General features: G+C 38.7%; 1 protein-coding gene across 5 annotated transcripts in view; it reads left to right on the plus strand.

The window, feature by feature from the left end:
* The window catches only part of Pde4d (phosphodiesterase 4D), a 1,431,689-nt gene that overhangs the window by 1,005,674 nt on the left and 412,663 nt on the right, over positions 1–13,352 (plus strand). The gene's annotated exons all lie outside the window — the stretch shown is intronic.

Genomic DNA, 13,352 nt, shown 5'->3' on the forward strand with positions numbered 1-13,352 from the left:
ACACACATACACACACACACATACACACACATACACACACATACACACACATACACACACACACATACACACACATACACACACACACATACACACACACACATACACACACATACACACACATACACACACACATACACACACACATACACACACACATACACACACATACACACACACACATACACACATACACACACACATACACACACACACATACACACACACATACACACACATACACACACACATACACACACACATACACACACACATACACACACATACACATGCTGTATTTTGTTTCTGTTCTGAAGCTTCAAAAGCTTTTGCATCTTAAAATCCAGTTCAGCCCACATTTGATTATATTTTGGGTGTTTGTGTGCATGTGTGTGCCTGTTTGTCTGTGTGTGCATGTGTGCCTCTGTGTACCTATGTGCATGTGTGTTCTGTGTGCATGTACATTCCAGTAAACACTTGGAGAAAAGTCCTCAGACGCAATCTATGTGTATATGAAATTCGCACATACACCTTTCGTGTTTTTGGTTTTGATTTGTTCTTAGAAAAAGAAAATCTTTCCTTTATCTTTCCCAAGTAGGTTAAGCAGGCTGGCAAGCAATTGTAGGGCTCTGCATGCCTTGACCTCTCCAGGACTGTCATTCTCAGTGTCTTTACAGGGGTTTTGGTGCTTGTGTGGTCAACAATTTCCTGGCTAAGCTAGCAGCTAGCCCCGAGTTATCACAACCTTTTCAAATGCTCTTTGGAACTGTCACATGAAGTGATGAGACTAGAACACAAATCTCTCTCTCTCTCTCTCATTTTTTAATTGCTAATGAGAATGTCATGTGTGAAAAATCTCCAAAGTCATATGTCCCCTCTGGCACTAACCTGGCCTGTTAGTGTAGTACATCATCCAAGAAAGAGGAATCGATTGGACATCATTCATTAGGAAGCTTCCGCGCATGCTTCTTAACTCGCTGCCCTTAAATACACGGTTTTGAAAAGTATACTTTCATATTGTAACAAATAAAGAGAATCACGTAAGTATTTAACCTAAGATATTTTTCAAGTTTTTTTGTTTTCTAGTTTTGTGGATTTCCTGTGAATTTACAGAAATTTGTAATGAATGCCACATATTTGCTAATTGGGTTCGAGTATGAGTTAATTTTTTTACTTAGTTCTGAGATTCACACCTACACCTATGTCTTACAGTTTTGTATAGTTTAAAAAGTTGGTTTAGCATTGACTCTACAAGCAATGTGCCATCTTTTCCACCTTTTCTTCCCTCTCTCTCTGTTTGTTGTTTATGCATTTTTGCATAGTTAAGAAAATACTTGCCATTTTTGCTTTTCAAATTCACGTTATTCTTTAAACATTTTTCTATTGTCTGACATAATCTCTGCAGACGCATGTCAGTTGATACATGATGCCTGACTAAACTAAAAGCTGCTTTTTTTATGTTCAAGTTTTTCCTCTCAGCTACTACCCCTCAGAACTCTTCTGGCAGCATCTTTAGACGAGGTTTTGGACATGTCAATGAGTTTCTTTGGGTAAATCCTCAATGTCGACTGTTACTAGGTCACAGTCTAGGACGGCATTTCTGTGTCTTTCTTAACCCCCGCGATGCTGCTGTTTATTTGAATGACCCACTTTTTAACATTTTATTGCACCTCAGTGAAGGTTTGTCAAATTCCATTTTCTCTATTAAATGTTGCTACCATGCTAAAGTTCTTACACTTACATTTTCTATTAATGCAGAAAACATGACCTTTCCGACACAGCTGTTGGATCAGCAGTGAGACCATTTTCAAGGGTGTTCCTTTTGTAAATTTGGTACTATGTTTACACTAAAACTTTCATCATTTCTTCAAATTGCTTTGCACTTTCCTGCTTTTTAAATACATTTAGAAAGCTGGTTTTTTAAAAAAAAAATTTATATTCCTGTATGTTTTTAGATGCTGTGTCTCCATAACACCTTTACAAATTCTTACAAATGAGGCTGGGTTTGACCTTCAATTCTTACAAATGAGGCTGGATTTGACCTTCACCCTTTGCCCATTCTTTTCCTGTTTCCTCTGTTTTTAAAAAGGCCATGCTATTTCTCTCTCTCTCTTTCCATGTTTCTCTGCCTTGTTTTTGCCAACTTGCCTGATTACCCCAATTGTTTGGAGACTACATTTCTACAGTCGTAGCTTCAATTCAAACTTGTTTGGTTGAAAACAGGGCCCATTGTTACTATTGCTACACCCTTTCTTTAATTTCTTTGGGTCTATAATTTTTTTCCTACTCTGTAATATATGTGCTCTTAGAAATTAATGCTAGCCTTTATTTTTTGCGCCGTGATTTGATTCATCCTGCTTTCCTCCCGCTCCTATATATTCAACATATGATATATTTACCATCTAGTTTCAGTACGTTAAACTTTTGTAATGATTTTTTTTCCTGACACAATTTATTTTGAATTAATTTTTAAACATTTTCCCAAAGACATTAGTTTTTCATATTTTAACTGTTATTAATTCTTAACTTGGTTTTGCTGTTTGATGTAGGAAGAGACTGTACCTGTGTGTCTGATACGACCTACCTGAATGTGCCAAGACGCGCTTAACTGGAAATGGTTTCTCATTCAATAATACCTAATTATTACATTTAAGATGTTTAGATGCTCCACTAGTCTTTTCCTTTGTATCTTGGCCCTTACTCATCCTTAGAGCACAGTGTTAGAGATCACCCTAGCAACGGATCATGGTCAAGAAATCGAGGTCTTCGCTTTCTTTTATCTTTCTTGCCTTCTTAAAAACCTGTTTTCACTTCAACTTGAAGATATTTTTTTTCTTAATCTTTTCCTGGATTTGTAAGAATGTCATCCATTGCTTTAAAGATAATCAATTGTTTAAATCATTTGACTTGTCACTGGATAAATCACTTCATACCAAGTAGTAATATTTGGCCCTTATTCCTGTTTCTGAGTCCTTTAATTCTTACTCTTGTTGTTGCATAATTTCACTGTGATGGATCCAGAGGGTTACTTTTCATAATGTTAAAGATTTTTAGCCTCCTTCAGTGAGTACCTGTGTGTGTGTTATTAATTTTAAGAGTCTTACCTGCTGATTTGAAATGTTACTTCCTTGTCATTCACTTTACTGTCCTGTAGAATCCCAGCAAGACTTCTGTTTTCTTTTTCTCACATCTGTTCTCTGTAGCTGCCCTCACAGCCTTCCCACTCCTCTGTCTACTATGCCTTACAGTTGTTCTCATGTGGCTTCCAACTCACAAATGCAGCCTTTAGGGGTCTAATTCATTGCTTAATCCAGATATCTACTAAATGCTCAGTTTCGGAGTCTGGTCTTTTTATATTAAATATAGCTGTTGAGTTTTTAAAGGATCTCCTTCTCATATGATAAATGTTATATGATCTCCTTAAATGGATTAAATAGTCTACTTTACTTCAATAATTCTAAATACTTCAGTTCTTTAAATCTACTTCTCATCTCGTATTTCTGCTAGTTGTCATACATAAAACTTCACTGTTCATGCAGTGGTTTCCTTTTAATTTCTGTAATCCTGCTTCTTAGTGTTTTATCTGAAGAAATTACTTATATGCAAATTCTATATCCTATAGAATTTGTTTTTTTTTTTAAATGCCCAATCTACCTATCAAGGCTCTAATATGAACGGTATGCTCAACTTTTGGGTACCCACTGCAGTTGACACTTGTGATTAGAATTTTTGACAGAAAGAAAATTGGTATTGTCTTGGGTGCATTTTTCTTTTGTTGCAATAAAACTCTGAATGAAAGACACTTAGCAGGGATAAGGATTAGTTTTCACTCACACTTCTAGGGTAAAGTCTGTCCTGCAGGGAAAGGCCAGGGAACAAGGGTGTGAGGCAGCTTGCCACTTGGTGTCTGTCCACAGTCAAATATGCAGCGCTGACCATGGAGCCCACTATTCAGAACCCTTGTGCATCTGTTCAGTCCAGTACCCCTGACTAAGACATGATGCCCTCACAGTTGGGACAGGGCTTCCTACAGAATTTAACCTACTCTTTGTACCCCTCACAGGCATGCCCAAAAGCTCCTTCCCTAAATTCTGTCAAATGGCCAAGCAATGGAAGCCATCACAGGTACCTGCTTGGAAGACAGGCTTATCCTCAGTGAAAATTTTCCATTCAGTGACTTTTGAGTTTATTCTGTCTTGGGCTGTGATTCTTTCTCATACACACAGCACATTGGCAAATGCCTTTTGAAAAAGCATCAACTCTGATAGCTCTTTCTGAAAAACTTCTATTTTCTTAGTGTCAAGATTCAAAAACTCTTAATTTAGATTTTTCATGCAATTATCCAGTATCATTTTTTTGTAGCAAATGTTAGTTGACCTCTAAAATAAACAGATAAGGCAACAGATGTAAGTGCACAGCTTGGTGGATTCCCACAGAGGGGACAAACTATAGGGCCAGAGCTAGATCAAGAAACACAGCGGCTGTAACCTACAGAAGTGTCTTTGACATGTCCTTCGAGGTATTGTCCCTCCAGGGTGGTAACTGCTATTCTGAATTTCAATACCATCTTCATGCTGCTCACTGAAGAGTGTTCCCTAGTCCCTCCTCGTTTAATGCCTACCTTATCTGGACATCTTATCTGTAAGAGCCATCTGTCTTCTATATGCTTTTCGCTCATTTTCTGTCTCATATAAATAAGCCATATATTCTTTGCCAATTTTATTGTTGATAAACATTCGAGTTTTTTTTACTGTAAGTTATTATGAATCATTCAGCTATGAGCATTATTGTGCATATCTAGGTGAATGGGAGTTAGTACTTCTGCCTAGTAGATAGTTGAAGTTACTTGTTCATGATGATTGTATACTCAATAGGGCTGGCAAACTGTGGTTTTGGAGGTTGCTTTTACAACTTAGATTCTGTCCATGGCTGTCTTGGTGTTGGGCTTGTTCTCCACTCTAGCCAGTACTTTTTCTTTCCTTCATTCTCCCTTTTTGTTTTCATGGTGCTCTGCTGATAGCTGCTGATTCCATAAAAAAAAAATATATATATATATATATATATATATATATATATGTGCATGTATGTGTGTGTGTGTGTGTGTGTATTTACATGTTTAACAATGCATTTGTAGCTAGATCATTGCCGGAAAGTATTGTATAAAATCATCTAATAATTTTCACTTGGGATCTCTATTTTTGCCTTAGTTTCTCTTTATTATTTCACTACCCTTGAAGTGGTCCTTTCATTTGCCCAGCCTGTCCTTGAGCTCCCCCTGCTGATGCACATGTGTATCTGCAACAGCAGAGTCTTAGATGAGGCTGTATTTAACAGAAGATCCCATTATCCAAAACAGCCAAGGCTGTGACATCAGTTTAAAGTATTGACTTGGGATAGAAGAAATGTTGAAATTAATGCTTAAAGCTAGTATCATAAATATAGGAAATCTCTATGTTCCTTCTTAATTTCACTATCAATTTATAATTCTAAAAAAATAAAATATTTAGAATTGATACTTTAGGGCTGGAGGCAGAGAGTACAGTGGTGCAGTAATTTTCTAGAATTCCAGAGATCCAATATTTGATCTCTGGCACCACAAAGAACAGAAACATATGATATGAACTAATAATTTCAAATACCAATTCTACTGGCAATGTAGGCTAATTTATGCCAGATTTGAGTTGCTTATTATTTTCTGGCTTCATATTATTAAAAGCCAGACAAACTAACTGAGCCATATGTTCTTTTCTTGGGTATGGCTCCAAACACATTGCCTTCATTGGCATGAACTGTTTCTCATGGGAATACACTATCTAAGGTTTGGAGATTTACTTTTTGCCTGTCAACATTAATCTCCTTAACATTCATTTTGGAAATAGGGTCACATACCCCTATACTAATGCACTGCAAGAAGCCAATCAAATGCAGGTGTAAAAAGAGCGATTTTGTGTTTCTCTCGATGCCTTAAGTTAATGATGCTGTTTGAACACATTTTTGGAAAAGTACTAGTAAGAGAGCCAGTTCAAAGTCAGGCAGGTGGATGCTTCCAACCTCTGATAATGTTCATGTCAGTTCCCCATTCTCCACCTGTGCCTTCCCCAGTTATTAAAACTGCAGCCTCAGTTCTTTGTGGCCCTAAAAAGTAGAAATAAAAAATAAAAGAAAACTAGATTTTTATAGTCATCTCAGAAGAGCAGACAGGAGATGCATGAATGCAAAATACAGAAGGATAGAGTAGAAGTCATTGTGTAGACTCCTGTGAGCATCTCACCAAAAGTGTCCCCAAAAGAAAATGCAAAGATGTATTGCCATGCTTTTCCTGAAAGAGTGGGTCAAGCATGCCAGGTAGAAAATGGTCTGATAGGGAGGAGATAGGTTTGAGGTTCTATGACTTCACAAAATGGAGCCAAGCAGAATATTTGCAGGGACAGAAATGTGTGAATCGACATTCCCCTCCCCACCCGCTGGGTATCAAAGGAACAAGCCTTGGAGAGCTCTTGGAAGTTTGGACAAAATGAGATTTCAAAGATGTCTGAGACCTGGGTGTATTAGGAACAGAGAGACCGAGTCCAGTGCTAGAGAACCAATGCTTCTAAGAATGAAAACTAGGGTAGCTTTTAATTATTGTATTGATTGCCCTTATATAAACCAAATATAACTTTTGGGTTTTTTTTTTTCATTTGAAACTCAATTACATAAGACAGAGGGCTCCTGTTTGCGCACTTGTACTATAGTTTGCCAGCAAATGCAAAACAAAATTGACTAAATGTGTATATATACAAAACAGTTACTTTGTCCAATTGTATTATGAAATGGAGCCTTCTTAACTAAATAGAACTAGAGACAAGTATTAGAATTCAAAAGGGTCCAATATTTCTTTATACATTTTAAAGCTCAGTGTCAAGTGTAGGACTCATTATGTGTATCATGCACCATTATAATCACAAATTGATTTTGTTCATTCAGTATTTTACTGTTCTCTTAAACACAACCCAGACTCAATCTTTAACAATCGAGAAAATTTCCTATCCTTGTTTTTAAAAGTCTACCATATTTGAAGGAAAATGGAAATACAGAATTGATAGTAAATACACAATGTACTAATTATATCATCATTTCTTCTATGTCTGACCACACACGGGACCACGGTCCTTAAAAAAGATTACCCAGTGAGCTGTGATATTGTGGTAAATATGTATTCTGATGCTTACATGTCATTAAAAGTACCTAGCGATGGTTTTCTTAGAACATCTCCTCAAACATGACTGTTTCATAAGGTTTCTAATAGAGAAGTATATCATTGTGATATATAGAGCAAATCAATATATTTGGACCTTCCTTGCCACAAGCATGCCCTATCCTGTTAAAATTGTAAGTTGGAGAGCTAAAAAGGTGATGGTGGTGGAACCTGTAAGGATTAAAGGAGGGACCAATATAAGATCTAAAGATATTGCATGGAATTTCAAATAGTAAATAAAATAGTATTAATATATAGCGCATACCTGCACTCATATAGTAATCACAGACATAAAGCCATATCCTATAAAGACATGGATATCTGTGACCCACAAAAAAGCACTTGCTTCTAATAGGAGAATTTGCCACCTTCTGAATTGGAGATGGGTATGAAATCAAATACACTCCCCACTCCCAGCGCTAGCATATTGAAAAGCAGGAAGAGACCAACCCTGAAACTCCATGAGACACATAGGAGAGTTCTAAGAGCACGGTGTAGTGTTGACAAGTGAAGCAGTGACAGTTCAGGTTAGTCACATGTAGGACAGGTTAATGTGCCCTAGCACACGCTACATACATACCTTATATCATGGCACTGAAGTACTTTACCCCACACATATGTGTACGTAACATCCCTGTACTTAGCAGCAACTCTGTAGCTGTACAACGTTGGTTTCTTGGGAACCTTTGCCGTGGGCCAATACCGAAGGCCCCTTTATTATTGAGCAAACCTGCATCTGGACTTCCACGATGGCTGCAGACTGATCTTACCCTTTGTTTGCCTCGTCCATGTTCTCTCTGGTCATAGTCTCTCTGTGTATCTCTTGGAGGGGACACAAGCAATGGACGCTGTTTGTCTTTTCCTGTTTGCCACACTCTGTGGAGTTCTTTACACACTCTAGAGGGTGCAATAGCATTCAGTAATATTGCGGTCTGATCACGTTTCTTCATACTCTGAATGATACTACATTGAGTCGGTTTTTCCAAAGCCTGCTCTCCACAAATTGCACTTTCTAATGTCTTTAACAAGAAAACAGATCATCGTAGCTTCTTTTCTCTCAAATTAGAACTCCCATATATTGAAGAGACAATTAAAAGTTGGAAAAAAAAAAAAAGCAGCTCAGAATCAATCAAATGCCTTAGGGAAAAACCCAAGACCATTCAGTGTGTATAGTACAGGTCCTCAACATCAAGGTGTTGTGAAGATGATACACACGAGCTACAGAGTGGAATCGGGTGTCCACATGTCCTTTCCACTGGAGTAGTCGATGTTCAATGTCATCAATGAAAAGAAAAACAATTATTGCAATATTCCCCAACGAGAATTTTACAATGGACAAAACAACACCTTTAGAAATAAAGAAATTATCTAACTGGAAAATAATGATCCTTTCAACTTTCCTAAGTGAATTGAAGCAAGTAACTTATTTATCTTGCTCTCAAAGTAAGCAAGCCGATGCTTTCTTTTAAATACCCACTCCTGGTTTTTACATGGATAGAGAAACAGAAAAGTTTCCCGCTGATGAGATGCTGTCTGCAGCTTTCAGAGTGTGAGCCACATGGCCCAAAACAGACTCAATTTGTCTCTGGAGTAGAGATGATGAAACTGTGATCTGTTCTTTATTTAGGCTTGGTGTTTCATTTCTGCAACTACGGCACAAATATCTAATGTCTCTTTTTGTGTTTGTGATGGACTTAAACATTGACTGGCCATATGCATATAGGCACTTTGCTGTCCTCAGGGAATCTCCATAAATTTAATCCATTCATTAGCCATATGTCCACACTGTTAAGTGCCATTTAATTTAATAAACATTTATTTTGAGTGAGTGCTCTCCTTTAAGAGTGATGTCCACTCTCAGAAGACATTGGGGGTGTGGTCATGAAGAAAGCACAACCCCAATCCTCAGAGAGCTGGAACAAAGAACAGACCCCTTTGGCCAATGACTCAAAGAGATGTAACATATTTCTGGTGCTGGAATTTTCACCTGCTAGCATATGATGTCTAGTTGGGGTATTGTCTCCTCTAATGTGCGGTAACTTGTTTACATTTCCTCTGTATATGCCTATATTTCTATTGGGAGGCTTCTGCAGTAGAGGGTTTCTACATGGCATTTTTCAGAAGATCTTTAATGTTAGCTATCCGTCTCCAATTCATTTTGCCTACCAGCAAATTCCTATTCCATTGTATAAATGTCAGAAAATCCCATTATCCATGTTCATCTGCTGCTTCTAACTTCTGGCTCCTCGGATGAGAAAGTATCGCGTAGGATGATGCAGATTCCTTTGGCTATATGTCCAGGAGTGGCATAGCTGGATATTGTGGTGGATTTCCTGTTCCTCTGGATTTGTCCCCTTTGTTTTCTGCTTTCTAAGAGTACATGGGCCCTCCCTCTCAACTCTCAGATGCCGATGGACACCTCACCTGGCACCTGTTATGAGCTGTTACAGTCATTTATCCTGGTGCTCACTTTTCACACGATACTGTGAGTTCCTGGAGATCAGGGAATGTTCTGCACATCCTGTCTTCCTAGTGCCATCCTACTTAGTAGACACTTGTTAAAATCAAGGGGTCTTAATACACAGAAAAAGAATAGATACAGAAATCAGAAGAGAAAAGATTAGGATGCCTGAAAAAAAATAATAACAACCACAGTTCCATGAAAACCACAGACTATCAATAGTCTAAAGAAATGGTGTGTAACAGGAATATGGAGTTATTACTGTTAGAAAAATGAATGATGGAAAACAGACTATATTTCTCATGATAAGACTTCTGAAGACCAAAAAATAAGTGTCAAAAGTGGTAATATGACCATGGTTAGAAAATTTAATTCTTTTTTATTTTATTTTATTTTATTTTAATTAGGTATTTTCTTCACTACATTTCCAATGCTTTCCCAAAAGCCGGGAGAGGTGGCACATGCCTTTAATTCCAGGCAGAGGCAGGTGGATTTCTGAGTTTGAGGCCAGCCTGGTCTACAAAGTGAGTTCCAGGACACCCAGGGCTACACAGAGAAACCCTGACTCAAAAAACAAAACAAAAAAAAACATTAATTCTAGAGTCAATTTTTTTTCAAGGCAGGGTTTTACTGTGTAGCTCAGAATGGCACCAGACTTGTGAGCTTCCTGCCGCAGCATCCTGAGTGCTGGCCTTACAGGTGTCCGCCCTTACTTAACTGAATTCTGGTAGCGAACCGAAATAAGGAAAAAAGACAAGTTGGTAATGGCAGAAGAAGCTGTAATATGAGAATAAATAAGAATAAATAATAGTCCTGAAATGACAGTTGGGAAAAAAATCTGAAGGGAAGAGTATAAATGTGACTGGCAGATAATAATTTCTGGACTCATTTTGAGAAAGGGCACATGGTTCTGTCGCAGAGAAGACAGGTAGAGACAACTGCATTTTAGATGGATAAACCTGAAATAGACAGATGGTAGCTGGACTCTTGCAGATGAAGCTCATAGTCATTTGATAGTTCCATCAAGAAAGTTAAACCCAGGTTCTGAACTGGATAAACAGGAGGTGGAGAAAATACGGCATCCGTAGATAGGATGGGCTTGCAAAGAGCAAGCCTCTGAAATGTAGAGGCAGGCTAATGGGCTGTGAAGGCACAAGGAGAAAAACACGTTCAGTGGAAACCATTTTAAAAGTTAGTGCCGCCGGGCGTGGTGGTGCACGCCTTTAATCCCAGCACTCGGGAGGCAGAGGCAGGCGGATTTCTGAGTTCGAGGCCAGCCTGGTCTACAGAGTGAGTTCCAGGACAGCCAAGGCTACACAGAGAAACCCTGTCTCGAAAAAAAAAAAAAAAAAAAGTTAGTGCCTTCCAGAGAAAGCCCAGTTTCTGTGTTGGTGATGAAGGAGCTGAACGAGTCATTTTCAAAGGTGACAGGTGACCAAAGATGTAGCTAAATGTGCTCACACTAGCACCAACTTAGAGAAGACTCAAGAAATGGCTGTTTCCTTCTACAGACTAACCTTACCTCCATCGTTCGAGATTAAAGGTGTAGGCTAAGGGCGGGCCTGTGTTCCAGCCAGAGCGGCCACACTGCTGGCTTAAAAGTCCTCTACAAGAGACTTAGGAGATATGTGTTAGGACTTTTCTCAATATCTGTAGCTGTTGGGTAAGGAGAAGGGGATGGGTGAAGATTTGGCAGGTTCTGCTGTCCCCAACCAAAGGCAGTTTTGGGTGAGAGACTTAGCTGAGAGTGCTCAGGTATCAGCTGTCAATACAGGCATCTGCTGGAGGGAGAGAAACCAGTGTCCTGAATGTGTACCTGGGCTCCAGTTTGGAATGCCCACAGTGTAATGGTGTAACTTTATCATGCAGCTCTGGCCTTTTCTCGTTTTTCCACTTCTTGTCTGGGTAACCCGACCATCCTTTACTCCTGCTGTCACGTCACAGGACGTCCGTCGTCTCCCGCTTCATTACTGAAAAGACAGATCTCTACATCACACCCAAGGTTTAGCTACAACATTTATTATGATTGACCAGTGTCCAAGCAATGTACGGAAGCTCTTTCTGTAACCATGCAAATCAAATAAAAATGTTATAATGATTTTTATAGCATCTTTCTGGACAGGAGCTGAGAAAAAGACTTCCGTGTTTCAGAACCTGGCTATCAGTTACATTTCAAAGTAAGAATAAAGGAAATACTCCCTAAGATGCTTCAGTGTAATGTCTCTACGTGTGAGATAGTCAGTTTCTAAATAACATAATATCTGATTTAAAGACATCCACAGCTTCCTCCTAGGAGAGTTACGGATCATGTCATTCACTGACTCGTTTAATTTTTTTAAAGGGTAATAAAACATTCCCAACACACAGTGCATGGTATAAAAATCTCATTTATACATATCAGCCAAAAATGATACTAACATCTCCTCACAAGTTCACCATGCTTCAGATAATTAAAAAAATAAATAAATACAGTACATGGATATATTGAAATAAATACCCCTACAAGTCTGAGCTGAGAAAAAGTAAGATCAGAAAGAGATGACCTTAACCTACATCCTGGGGGACAGGAAGCCGACTCAAGTGTCACTCTTCACTATAACATTTTTTTAAAAAGATTTGTTTATTATATATATGTGAGTACACTGTAACTGTACAGATGGTTGTGAGCCTTCATGTGGTTGTTAGGAATTGAATCTTTAAGACCTCTGCTCGCTCCCATCAACTTTGCTCACTCAGTCCCTGCTTGCTCTGGCCCAAAGATTTATTTATTATTATACATAAGTGTACTGTAGCTGACTTCAGACACACTAGAAGAGGGAATCAGATCTCATTACAGGTGGTTGTGAGCAACCATGTGGTTGCTAGAATTTGAAATCAGGACCTTTGGAAGAGCAGGCAGTGCTCTTATCAGTTGAGCCATCTCTCCAGCCCCCACACTATAAAATTTTTGTTCTGTTTTCTAATGACTTTTCAGAGCCAAGAGAGACCTGTGGTGACACAGTCTTATAGCAGGGGCATAAATGAGCTCTTTATGTTCATAGGCACAGTGTTTGCCTTTATTTTGTTAAGTTTCTATTTGTTTTATACTTGTTATTTTATAGGACCATGTGAGAACAAGATAACTTATTTATGATAGGCCAATGTGCGGTAGTTTGTACTATGAGTCTTAGAGCACAGAAATGCAGAGATGAACGTGAATGGACAAAGACAAATGTCTGCCACCACACATAAGTTGTGCTTGCATTCTTCCATGGTTTAAGCTCTGTGCATGAGCTGGTGTCCTCTGGGTGGGGGTATTTTTGAGCTCAGAGCTGTGTTTAGTTGACTGTTTATTACATCTGTTAGGTACCTTCCCAGCTCCATCTATAAAGTGGGTCTTGTCATAAAGTACCAAGATGAGGTTTACGAAAGTCTCTGGTTGAGTGGTTGGTATGAAGGAACTAGTAACCATTGATCTGTTGCAATCACCTGAACAAATCATGCTTGTGTGTGTGTGTGTGTGTGTGTGTATTTATGTGGTTGTGTGTGTGTGTGTGTGGTTGTGTGTGTGTGTGTGGTTGTGTGTGTGTGTGTGTGTGAGTGTGCATGTGTGTGGTTGTGTGTGTGTGTGTGATTGTGTGTGTGTGGTTGTGTGTGTGTGTGTGGTTGTGTGTG

Source organism: Mus caroli, chromosome 13 (genome assembly GCF_900094665.2).
Source record: "Mus caroli chromosome 13, CAROLI_EIJ_v1.1, whole genome shotgun sequence".
Lineage (NCBI taxonomy): Eukaryota > Metazoa > Chordata > Mammalia > Rodentia > Muridae > Mus > Mus caroli.